We start from the raw sequence: 10676 nt of genomic DNA, 5'->3' as shown, positions 1-10676 counted from the left end.
TACAAGAATTCCGGGAGGAGGGGGTTTGAAAGATAAAGATGGGAACCAGTGCACACCTGTAACCCCAACAGTTGGGAGGCAGAGGTGGGCAGATCTCTGGGAGTTCAAGACCAGCCTTGTCTTTATAGCAAGTTCCAGAACAGCCAGAGCTCTACAGGAGGATGGAGAATTCAAGGCCAGCCTGAGACCTTGTCCCCCCAAACTCCATAAAGTTGAAAGCAGAGAAGCCAGCATTTGCATATAATGAAAGTGAACATCTCCCAGTACTCTCTGGATTCCTGATATCGAACCAAGTCCCTTATTCACTTTATCTCCTTTAATGCCCAGGCTATTATTCTTATTTTACAGATAAAGTAATTTACTCAAGATTGTAGACAGCAGAATCCATCCAAACTGAGCTCCCACTGAATAACATGCAAAATAGACTGTATCTTCCTATTGATATGAACTATGGACATTGGATAATAATATGATGAAGTTATAACCAAAGGATTGGGTAAATGGGGTTCTAACTGAAAGAGTGCCTAAGGCCCTAGAAAAGGGGCTGGAGTTGTATTGTAGGGACAGCATTTTCCTAGATGCCTTGGGTCTGAGCCCCAGCACAACCAGTAAACATCCAACCAACCTGTTAATCAACAATCAATGTAGATATTGAAAGCCTCCAAAAAAAAAAAAATCAGGAATAGTGGGAATAGGGTAGGCAAACTAGAATTGGGAAATATTTCACAAGTCCCAGAGCTAAACTTGGGACCAATCACCTGTTGAGGGTCAAGTTTGCATCCAAGACGGGCATTTGGACAACTGGAGAGATGGTGGTACCATTAGCCAAAATAGCAAAACAGGTGAAGAAGCTGGGAGAGAGGGTTAATGGTGTGGGTTTTAGATGCCTTAAGATTTCCTTCAGAACAAAAGCTAGATGTCACCAAACTATGCATGTGCCAAAAGCTGAGGCCCCCATGACCCTAGAGCCTTGCAGGCCTGGTGCCTCTGAAGTCTTGGCAACTGTTCAAACATGACTGGAATCTGTCTCAGCCCTGCTGCATATTAAAATGCCTGGCCTGACAAGCAGCTGTGACGGGAGGAAAACGTCTGCACTGTTTGATAATTCAGCACAGAGCCTGCCCTGACTGCAAAGCTACATTGTCACAAGGAGGGTTAAAAAAAAATCAAACCCAATTTCTGTGCTAAGTCATGTCTGGGCAAACTGAAGAGTTGCCAAAAAAGGAAGATTCTAGGTCTCTTATAAACAGGTCCTGAGAGATACAGGTTGTTACAAAACTGGTCTGGTCTGGCACGTGACCATTTGCATATGTCAGTTCCTTCAGTTTAATTCAGTCTACGGTCCCATAATTCCAAATCCTGTGAGCTAATAAAGTGCAAGCTGCTACTGTGGATTCAGATGAGCTCATAGGGGCTGAGAGGCATTCAGGGTGGAGGGGAGGTGGCTAGCCTCACTTCCCTCTTCCTAATGCTGCTTTGGACCAATTCTGTCAAAGAAAGGAGCACCTGAAGAGTACCTCAGCTGTTGACAGGTGGGCCAGGTTGAGGGAAGCAGCTGAAAGATGCTGCTGGGAAGGCTCAGCCAAGTCAGCTTTCTCAGTATGCTTTTCTCCAGCCATCCAGAGGGTAAGCTCTTCAGTGCGAGCTGTTTTCTCACCCCTCTCTACTTGACCTTGGGTTTTTGTCTTCTTGGAAGCTCAGTCTGCTCAGATTTAAAGTCAATTAATGAGCAGAGGAACTTGTAAGGAGACTGGGATAGGATTGTGAAAATCCTATCCCAGTGAAAGCTCTGCCAAATGTGCTGAGGGAGGGTCCTGATATTCTTAGAGTGTCCATTGCCTGGTGAGAACTTGATTTGAGCAATTGTGGATGTGGATGTGGATGTGGACAATGGGTAGGCTGCTTCTAGCAGGAGGAATTTGCCCAGGGTACTATTAATCTCCTTTCTCTCCAAGGGCCAAGAACTCCAGAGCCCAGCTCTTCCATAATCCAACAGGGAACCAGCAGCCAGTAGACCCTGGAGTAACAAAAACAACAACAACAAAAAGCAACAAAAGAAGTTATTTTTTGGTGAGCTGGTGGGTGCACTGTATTTCCACTCCTAGCTGTCCCTTTTACTGGATGTTTTGCCCAAGGCACTCACAGCCCAGCAGTGAGTGAGAACCGTGCTGGTAGACACCAGCAAACTGTGATACGGTAGATCATAGCCTCCATTCAGTGCCTTTTGCAACCTCCCCCACTCCCCACCATTATGTAAATTTAAAAGAGAAAAATGATGCTGACTCTTAAAACATGATAAAGCACAAGTGCAGAAATTAAAGTGATTTCATTTGAGATGTTTAGATTGAAAAACTTTGATGTAGTTCTTACTGAAGCTGGATTTTTTTTATTCTTTTGATTTTGTAGGAAATGCTTGGCTGGGTCTCTAAACCAATGTTTAAGTAGCAGTAGGGCAGTTCAGCCTCAAATCTAAGGCCTTCATGCCTATGGCTATAACCTGCCCTGGCAAGCCAGCATTCTGGTACCCAGGTCCCAGGCTCAGGTTAGAGAGTTGCTGCCTGACAGCCCTGGCCAGCCCTTTTGGATTTTGCCATTCTGTTGTAGAGAAACTACATCAGAGCTTGTGACTTATGTGGCTTCTACTTCTCTGGTCCCTGAATCTGATGGAACTTTCTGGACTCACTTGAGCACTCCATTCTAGGAGTGGTACAGTTTTGTCTAGACTTGATGTTTAAATGCCTACTTTTTCCCAACAGTGGCTGACTCTGAAGAATGCCTGCAACTCCACAGAAAGGACCACATCTCAAGTAACCTCCTGCCAGGGGGCAGCCACGTAAGTGAGCTGCTTTGGGGTCATACCGTCTACCCTATAGAGTCTTAGATGCTAGTGGCCTGGTACTCTTACTGAGATGCCTTGAGCCTGCCCTACCCTGCTTAAGAGCTTCAGCATCATGAGATAATGCTTTTTGTTTTAAGCTGTTAAATGCTGAGGCAATATGTCACTCAGCCACTGAGAACCCATGCACATCCCAGAAATGGTAGGACTATTTTTTTGATGTTAACTTGGTTGGCTTGAGAGACACCTAAGAGACTAGCAAAGTGTGCATGTGAAGACATTCCAGAGATGACTAGGTCTGGAGAGTTTTCCAGAGAATAAACTGCTGGGTGCAGCAGCTGGAGCATTGGGATTGGGGGTGGGGTGGGGGAGTGTCACTGGGGTTGTGCCTTTAAACGGTGTTTTTTTTGGTCCTCTCTCCTTTCTGTTACTCTTCTATGCCTTGGCTGCTATGAAGTGGGTAACTTTGGTCCCGCATGATGTTCTTCTGGCTTACCACAGCCCAGAAATAACAGGGCCTCTAACCATTTGAGATCCAGAATCTCTGAAGCAATGAACCAGAGCGAACAGTTCCTCTCTGAAGTTGCTTTCCAACATATTACATCATGTTTAGGAAAATCTGACTTACAGAAGTAGGTCTCAATTCTGTACAAGAAACTTCTGTATCATTTAGATACCCCAACTCCTGAGGATGCTACATTTTAATGGGTTGTTTGCTTTCCTGACTCCCAGATAAACTTGTGACTCCTGGGAGCAGGGGCTGTATCTTTCATTTAGTAAAATTCTCAGGTGATGTACATTTCTTTATTTTTTCCTATTATTCACCCTTATTTGTATCTATTCTGAGGGTGGCAGGAACAGGCAGTTGTGGGGCCTTTCTCTCTCAGCTTCTTTCTTGCCTTGGGCCTTGGGAAACACTGAGCTGCTCCTGCACTCTGTCAAAGCCTACCATATTTCCAGGATTTTGAAGTCTGTTTTTGTTTCTCTAGAAACAGTCACTCCATCCTTGTGATCTTTGGAGCCCAATTCTCTCTCTCATCTTTCACACTTAGATCCTTGTCTCCAAATTCCAAATATACGACTAAGGAATGGAAGTGTTTAGGGCCTTTTTGGGTTGTGTGTGTGTGTTATGTGTGTATGACACTCATGTATGTGCTGTGTGTGGTATGTGTGATGAATTCCATGTGTATTCATGGTGTATACATGTATGTATGTATGGTTTTTAAACTTTTAAGAAAAATTAGTAAATATTAGTAAATATTTTTACATGCAGAAAAATCAGAAAACAACATGACACCTTTGTATCTATTAGGAATAAACAAATGTTAGCATTTTACTATGTTTGTGAGAGATCCCTCTCTTTTTAAAAATAAAATTAATTACTACAGATAGTGCCAAATACCCCCACTCTCATCCACTTACAAAAGTGATGATGAAGGAGCTGACATGCCCTGAAGATCCTCCCTTTGCTGTTACTTGTTTGTGCTTTTTCAATACCGTGTCTATTATTGTATCCATTTAAAACTTTTATATAATGGTATCGTGTTCTGCGTACTAATTTATCTTTATCGATTCTTTCTACTCCACATTTGTAATGTAGGAATGGCCACAAAGCAGGACACAGTGAAGATCCAGAACAAATCTGTCACTCCAAAAGTCACCAACAGGACCTTGATTTTGTTGCTAGCCAAGGCACTAGGCTGCAATAAACAGGAAACAAATGTCTGACTTCTGAGTCTCAGAGGCCATCTGTCTGTCTGTGTTGTGATGCTATTCTTTGCCTGAAGCAATAAATGCCTGTGATGAGGGGGAGATGGTTAGGGGCAGCTGAGAAGTTCCCAAGCAGGATTCATTCATCCATATTAAAATCCTAGCAAAAAATGGACACACAAGAAAGACTGGAAAACTAGCAAACAATCAACGAATGAAAAATTGGAAAAACTTAGGAGCAGGAAGGTGGGGAGGGAGCAGGTCTCTGTTCTTTCTGTGCACCACCAGTCACCAAAGGGGCTTCAGAGCCCAGTGACTGGCCCTCTCTGCTCTTCCTGTTCTCTCAGTCTCCAGTTGCTGGGGAAGAGGCATCCTACCCCTGGGCCAGGCATCCTGTATCCCCACCTGCATATTGCTCAATGCAGCAGTGCAAGCCCTTCCTAGATTGTGGAAGTAGCTCCTTCTAGGTTTAGCCCTGCTCTTGCCTGCTACCATTCACCCAATAAGCCAGCAGCTCATCGCTTCCTCTCTACAAGAAACTTGAACTCCTAAAGTACCAGTAAGGACTCTTATTGATACTATTTGCCACAGGGTTTAACCTCACAAGAGAGATCATGCTGTCCCTACTTTCTCTGCAGCCCAAGGACCCATGTCAGCAGCTATGGCTCCCAGGGATGGTACATACTTTCAAGGAGAGAAAAGAAAAGAATTCATGCTTGATTAGTAATGGTTAGAAAGCTTGAGAGGAAATACAGCTTTGTATATTTATCAGTACTGACGTATGCCTTTCCTTCTGCGTTTTCTTTATGTTCTTTGGTGAACAGCCCTGTGTAGCACAGATTCTCCCAGCTTTCCTCTCCCAGGAGGTCCAGTTTCTGCTGGTGTCCCACAGCTAGCTGACTCTGCAACACTTCCTAGATGTAGCCTCAATGCAGGCATTCTTCTTGTGGCTGGCCTGAGAGGGTAGAACACAGTTGAGTTGCTCAGTACTCCTGCAGGGGCTCAGTGCTTCAGATATTTGATGCAGATGTCTAAACTGGCCTTCACTTTTTGAAACCCTTGCAGCAAGTCCAAGGTTGTTTTCATTATTTAGCATCCTTATTGAGGTGTGTGCTTCAGAGAGTGAAGAGCCGCTTAGGTCCCACCATCTCATTGATTTTCTGATGGAAGGAGACAGGCAGTCGGGCCTTGGGAATTTTTAATTGTAACAAGAAAAAGTGCATCTCCAGCTCCTGTCCACTCTTACATTGCACGTGCTGGTCTTGCTGGGGTGAGGGCTTGGGCAATGTGAAAAGAAAAGGCAGAATCTCTGGGACTTAGAAAAGAATTTGCTAAAACAGGCACCAGAATGCCTTCCCTGTTGCTGGTGGAGGTGAGAGAATGGCAGGTGTCTATCCAGTACCTCTGCAAAAAGAAGTATGCCTTCACCCTACATTGTCCCCAGAAGCCCCAGAGAAGAGTGCATTTGGGAAACACAGCCAAGAGAAAGCTACTGAAGGCCAGCTTTGGGTGATCCCCCCAGCCCTTGCCGCTGATCAGAGCATCCTTGTTGGGTTCAGATTACATAAATATTGAATTAAGGATGCTGGGAAGACCAGACTCCTTAAGGGAGTTGGGGAGATGGAGGAGGAGATACAGGAGGAAGAGATACAGAAGATGGTAGCAAAAAAAAAAAAAAAAAAAAATGCTGACTGTCAAGTAAGAGCTAATAGGAAAGCCAGCAACCACAGAGAAGGGATGGATCCTACCAGGCATGCCTTCTATTCCTGGCTGAGAACTTGCACAGGCCTTGCTGTAAAGCTTCATGATGTGAAAGAATTTGTCTGACTGAGTTAGAACAACCAGCATTAGGAAAGCATTAATTTCTTGGTTTGTTTTCCAGCAATTACCTTTTTTTTTTTTATCAGGAAGTTCTGTCCACTGATTGAATTTATCCAGACTAACACCCTCCTCACATGCTCTGCCATTGTCCTCATCTGAGCCTCTAGTCAGCTCATCCTCTGGACGATCCCAACATTACCCTTGCAGCTCTTCTCAACTGTAGTTCTCTCTGCAGCTCTTTCCCTCCAGCTTAGCCTTACTGGGAAGGACCTCATGGTTTCAGAATCACCCTCCTCTTCCCTGACGTGCTCTTTCTAATGAGGAAGTGCCATGTGCCTTGAGAAAGTGAGTCTTATTCTAGGAAGAGGAAGCAGTTAATAATAAGGCCCTAAGAAAACAAATAAAAAGAGACAGCCAGAAACCTGGGTCAGTGTTGAGGCTGAAGCTAGCTTTCCTTGAAAATACTTTTATATTTAATCATTAAAATGGTCAAGAGAGTTACTTATTAGCTCTCTGTATGTTTATATTAATTGTTTCTCTGATCATAGACAAAGAACTAATCTTGAATTAATCAGAAAGTTGGAGAAAGAATAGTAAGAAATTGATTTTTTTTAAATAGCCAATAATCCCATGGGGCAGGGGATTGAGAAAAACACAAGCTCAGTTCACAGGAAAAGAATGACAACTGACTCAAACACATACAAGACATTTGATTGACCTCAGCTCAATAAGAGAAATGCCAATTAAGTTTTTACTGAGCCATCCTTTTAACATATTACACTGACAAAAATCAAAGACTTTGATAGCATTTTCTGCTGACATTTTAAAACACTGATGGGAGGACTGTAAATTAGCCTAGCTCCTCCTCCTCTCCTGGGCCTTACTGTATGTGTGAGGTAATGTGTGTCGGGAGTATCTGTCACAGCCTTCATGTGACTAAGTCTAGGCAGCAGCTCAGCACCCATCTGCAGGGCATCACTAACTAGCTTACAGCCTGACTGTGCACAGGAGTGCTGTGTGACTGGATGGAAGAATGAAGCCATGCTCTCTGTATGAACAGAATTCTAAAACAGCCATGAAAGGATTAAGCAGCACGCAGAAAAAGCCCTATGTGTGCAAAGTAGAATTGGGAAAACGAAAAATGTATGTGTATTTTCTTGTATAGGTGTAAAGGAAATTGGGATGGGTCCAAAAGCCTAAGTGTTGGCTCCTGTGAATGAATGCGGGAGCAGAGTGGGGACTGGGCAGGCAGAGGTGACAAGGTTCTCTATTCAGACCTTGTCCTACCTCCTTAGAGTTTTGATCCTATGAATATGTGTGCCCTATTCTAAGTACTGTGCACTCTCATGCATGCACACACACTCATACACACACAATAAACAAACACACAAATAAATTCCTCTTTCCTGGAATCTTTCTCAGAAAAGCTCTTTATAGCCTGTACCTTCTTTCATAACTTACAAATCACTCCAAGCAATTCCTGAGTGTAAAAACAAACAAAACCAAACCCACCACCCAGACAACTCCTACGTGTCTTTGGAGACAGCTCTGACTGGAAGTCACCATGGCTCCTACCAGGTTGACAGGGCTCCTCCTCTCTCACCTTCCTCTGGTCCTCCTCCTTTGGAAGTGCTGATTTAGGTTCTTCCAGGTATTTCTTTCAAGTCATTTTTAGGTGCTGTCTCTGGAGTAAAGCCCGAGTCTGCCCTTTATTCTGGTGTCTTTATTCCTCTTCAGAGAGGACTTGGCCAAGAAGTCTGTAAGAAATGGTCACTCAGTGTAATTTGCAGTCACTTGTCTGGACCCCATACTGTGTGCATGTCAAATGTGCCTACCCAGTTTAGACTCCTTGTAAAAAACATTTCCAACAACTTCATGAAAATCCTTCAAACAAGGAACAGCTGTACTGCAGAAAGAGGCAGCGGGTTGCTCACATGTTTCTTAGAAGCAAGATGGGAAGCAGTGTAGGAGATTCCAGGAAGCAGATGACTCCATTCAACTCTACATATGACAATGTTCCTGTCAGGTTAACCAATTGCTCTCTTCAGATTTTGTTTTATTTATTTAGTGTGTGTGGGGTGTGTGGGTGTGTCTGTGTAGACCAGAAGACAACTTCCAAGAGTCATTTCTCTCCTTCCACCACGGGTTCTATGGATTGAACTCAAGTTGGCAGGCTTGCTGGTAGGTGCTGAACCATCACAATGGCTCCAGTTGCTCTCTTTAGTAGGCACCATTAAGCTGGGTCTGTTGGCACAGGCCTACAATTCTACCTTTTCAGAAGGCTGAGGCAGAAGGATTACAAGGTTCCAGCTCATTCTGGGCAGTTTCATGGTACCCTGCCTGAAAATAAAAAGGCAAAAGAAGAAAGGGGTTGATGAGAAGACAGAACTCAATGGTAGAGCTACTTACTTGGTCTTTGAGACCCTGACTGAACACTTAATATCCTGAAGTTCTTCCACCTGGAAGAACTTAAGTCCCAGAGAGAGAGAAGGGGTGGGGAGGGAGAAAGGAAGGGAAGAAAGGAGAGAGGGAGAGAGAGCATGTAGAGGATAGAGGTCAATATTGGGTATCTCAGGTCAGCTAGATGGCTCAATAGGTAAAGATGTCTGCCACCAAGCTTGAAAGCTGGGCTCAATCTCCTGGACCCATGTGGTAGAGGGAGAGAGCCTGTTGAGAGGACCCCACTGTTTGAGGCTGTGATCCTCCCAGTCCAGATAGCCATTCTGAGCCCCAGGTTAAGGTGCAAGACTCCCTCTCCTCAGAAGAGCCTGCCTGACTTCATCTGGAGAGTGTCTCAGAAAAGCCTGCCTGACTTCATCTGGAGAGTGTCTCAGAAGAGCCTGCCTGACTTCATCTGGAGAGTGTCTCAGAAGAACCTGCCTGACTTCATCTGGAGTCTCTAGACATAGATGCCCCCAACCACATGTGGCATATGGCCTTGGACACAGGTACCTGCTAGCTCTCCCCTCCCTGTGCCTATAGGATAATTAGGTACTATGTTTCTGTTCATATGATAGGAGAGTGTTGTTTAATGTAAATCAAGCATCCTTGAAGCGCCTAGTTCTAACCAATTATGTACACCTATTCTTGGAGCTCCCTACCAACTCCCCAAGGGGTCTATAGCCTTTGTTTTCTGAATTAAAGTTGAACCAGCTCCCTGAAGTGGTTCCCAGTGTTTGATCTCCATATAGTGCTTGCTGGCCTTTCCAGCCTTGCATCTCATATCATGCCCCTTCTGACTTTGTGGGCTGGTGGGAGACAGCCCTCCAGGCAGAAGGAGAACTACAAGAACAGGCCTTTTCAAGTTGTTCTCTGACCTCCAAGTGTGCTCCACTACCCCATGTCTGTGTGCATATACTTTTTTCTTTTCTTTTCCTTTTTTTTTTTTTTTTTTTTTTTGAGACGGTTTCTCTGTGTAGCCTTGGCTGTGTAGCCTTGGCTGGACTGGACTTCCTTTGTTGATTAGGCTGGCTTTGAACTTACAGAGATCAGCCTGCTTCTGCTTCCCCCAATGCTGGGGTTACAGGTGTGCACCACTGTGCCGGGCTACACATACATTTTAAAAGTATTGATTGTTTTCTGTTATTCTCTACCTTATTGTTTGAGATTAAGATCTCTCACTGAACCTGGAGTTCACTGATTAGCTACACTGATTGTCCAGAGTGCAGGAAGGATTTTTTTTTTCTTTTTCTCTCCCCTCACCTTCTCAAGACAAAGTCTCTGTTTGTAACCCTAGCTGTCCTGGAGCTTGCTATGTAGACTAGGCTGGCCTCAAACTCCCTGAGATCTGCCTGCCTCTGCCTCCTAAGTTCTGGAATTAAAGGTTTGCATTACATATCCACACAAGAGATCTTTTGTCTTGTCTTTCAGCACTAGGGAGACGTGTAGACCAGACCAGGACTCCAGCTTTCCACATGGACATCAGGGTCTGACCTCATGTCCTTATGCTGGCTCAGCAAGTTCTCTTCTGACTGGGCTACCTCGACAGCTTCCCTGGATTCCCTTTTAGCCTCAGTGCTCTGTGGATGGCAGCTGTCACTCAGGTTTAAGCTCTTTGTCAAGCAGATGCTGCATGAAAGACTGGAAAGCTTAAGCCCCACAGCTGACTCCCTGGAAGCTAACCTTTGGTAGGAGCTCTGCTCACTTGTGTGCAGTGCCTCATCCTCAGGGTGACAGGTCTCTGTCTTTGATGACACAGTTGTGTTCCCAGCCAGTGACAAATGCCTAGAGCATAGGAACCACCTGTTCATCCTTATTCTCTCACTATCCACACCTGGCCCTTGACTTTCTGAGGAAATGATTGAACGGA

The 10676-nt window shown here is 44.6% G+C and overlaps 1 long non-coding RNA gene across 1 annotated transcript; it reads left to right on the top strand.

Annotated features, from left to right (window-relative positions):
• The first annotated feature begins 1394 nt into the window (after positions 1–1394).
• Positions 1395–4719, top strand: LOC132656017 (uncharacterized). Its single transcript, XR_009593975.1, has 4 exons — positions 1395–1626; positions 1956–2070; positions 2757–2833; positions 4437–4719. It is a non-coding gene; the product is annotated as an uncharacterized LOC132656017 (long non-coding RNA).
• The last annotated feature ends 5957 nt before the right edge of the window (positions 4720–10676 follow it).

Source organism: Meriones unguiculatus, chromosome 8 (assembly GCF_030254825.1).
Source record: "Meriones unguiculatus strain TT.TT164.6M chromosome 8, Bangor_MerUng_6.1, whole genome shotgun sequence".
NCBI classification, from domain to species: domain Eukaryota; kingdom Metazoa; phylum Chordata; class Mammalia; order Rodentia; family Muridae; genus Meriones; species Meriones unguiculatus.
The sequence above is the reverse complement of the archived record's forward strand: the minus strand, read 5'-3'. Positions and strand labels throughout refer to the sequence as shown.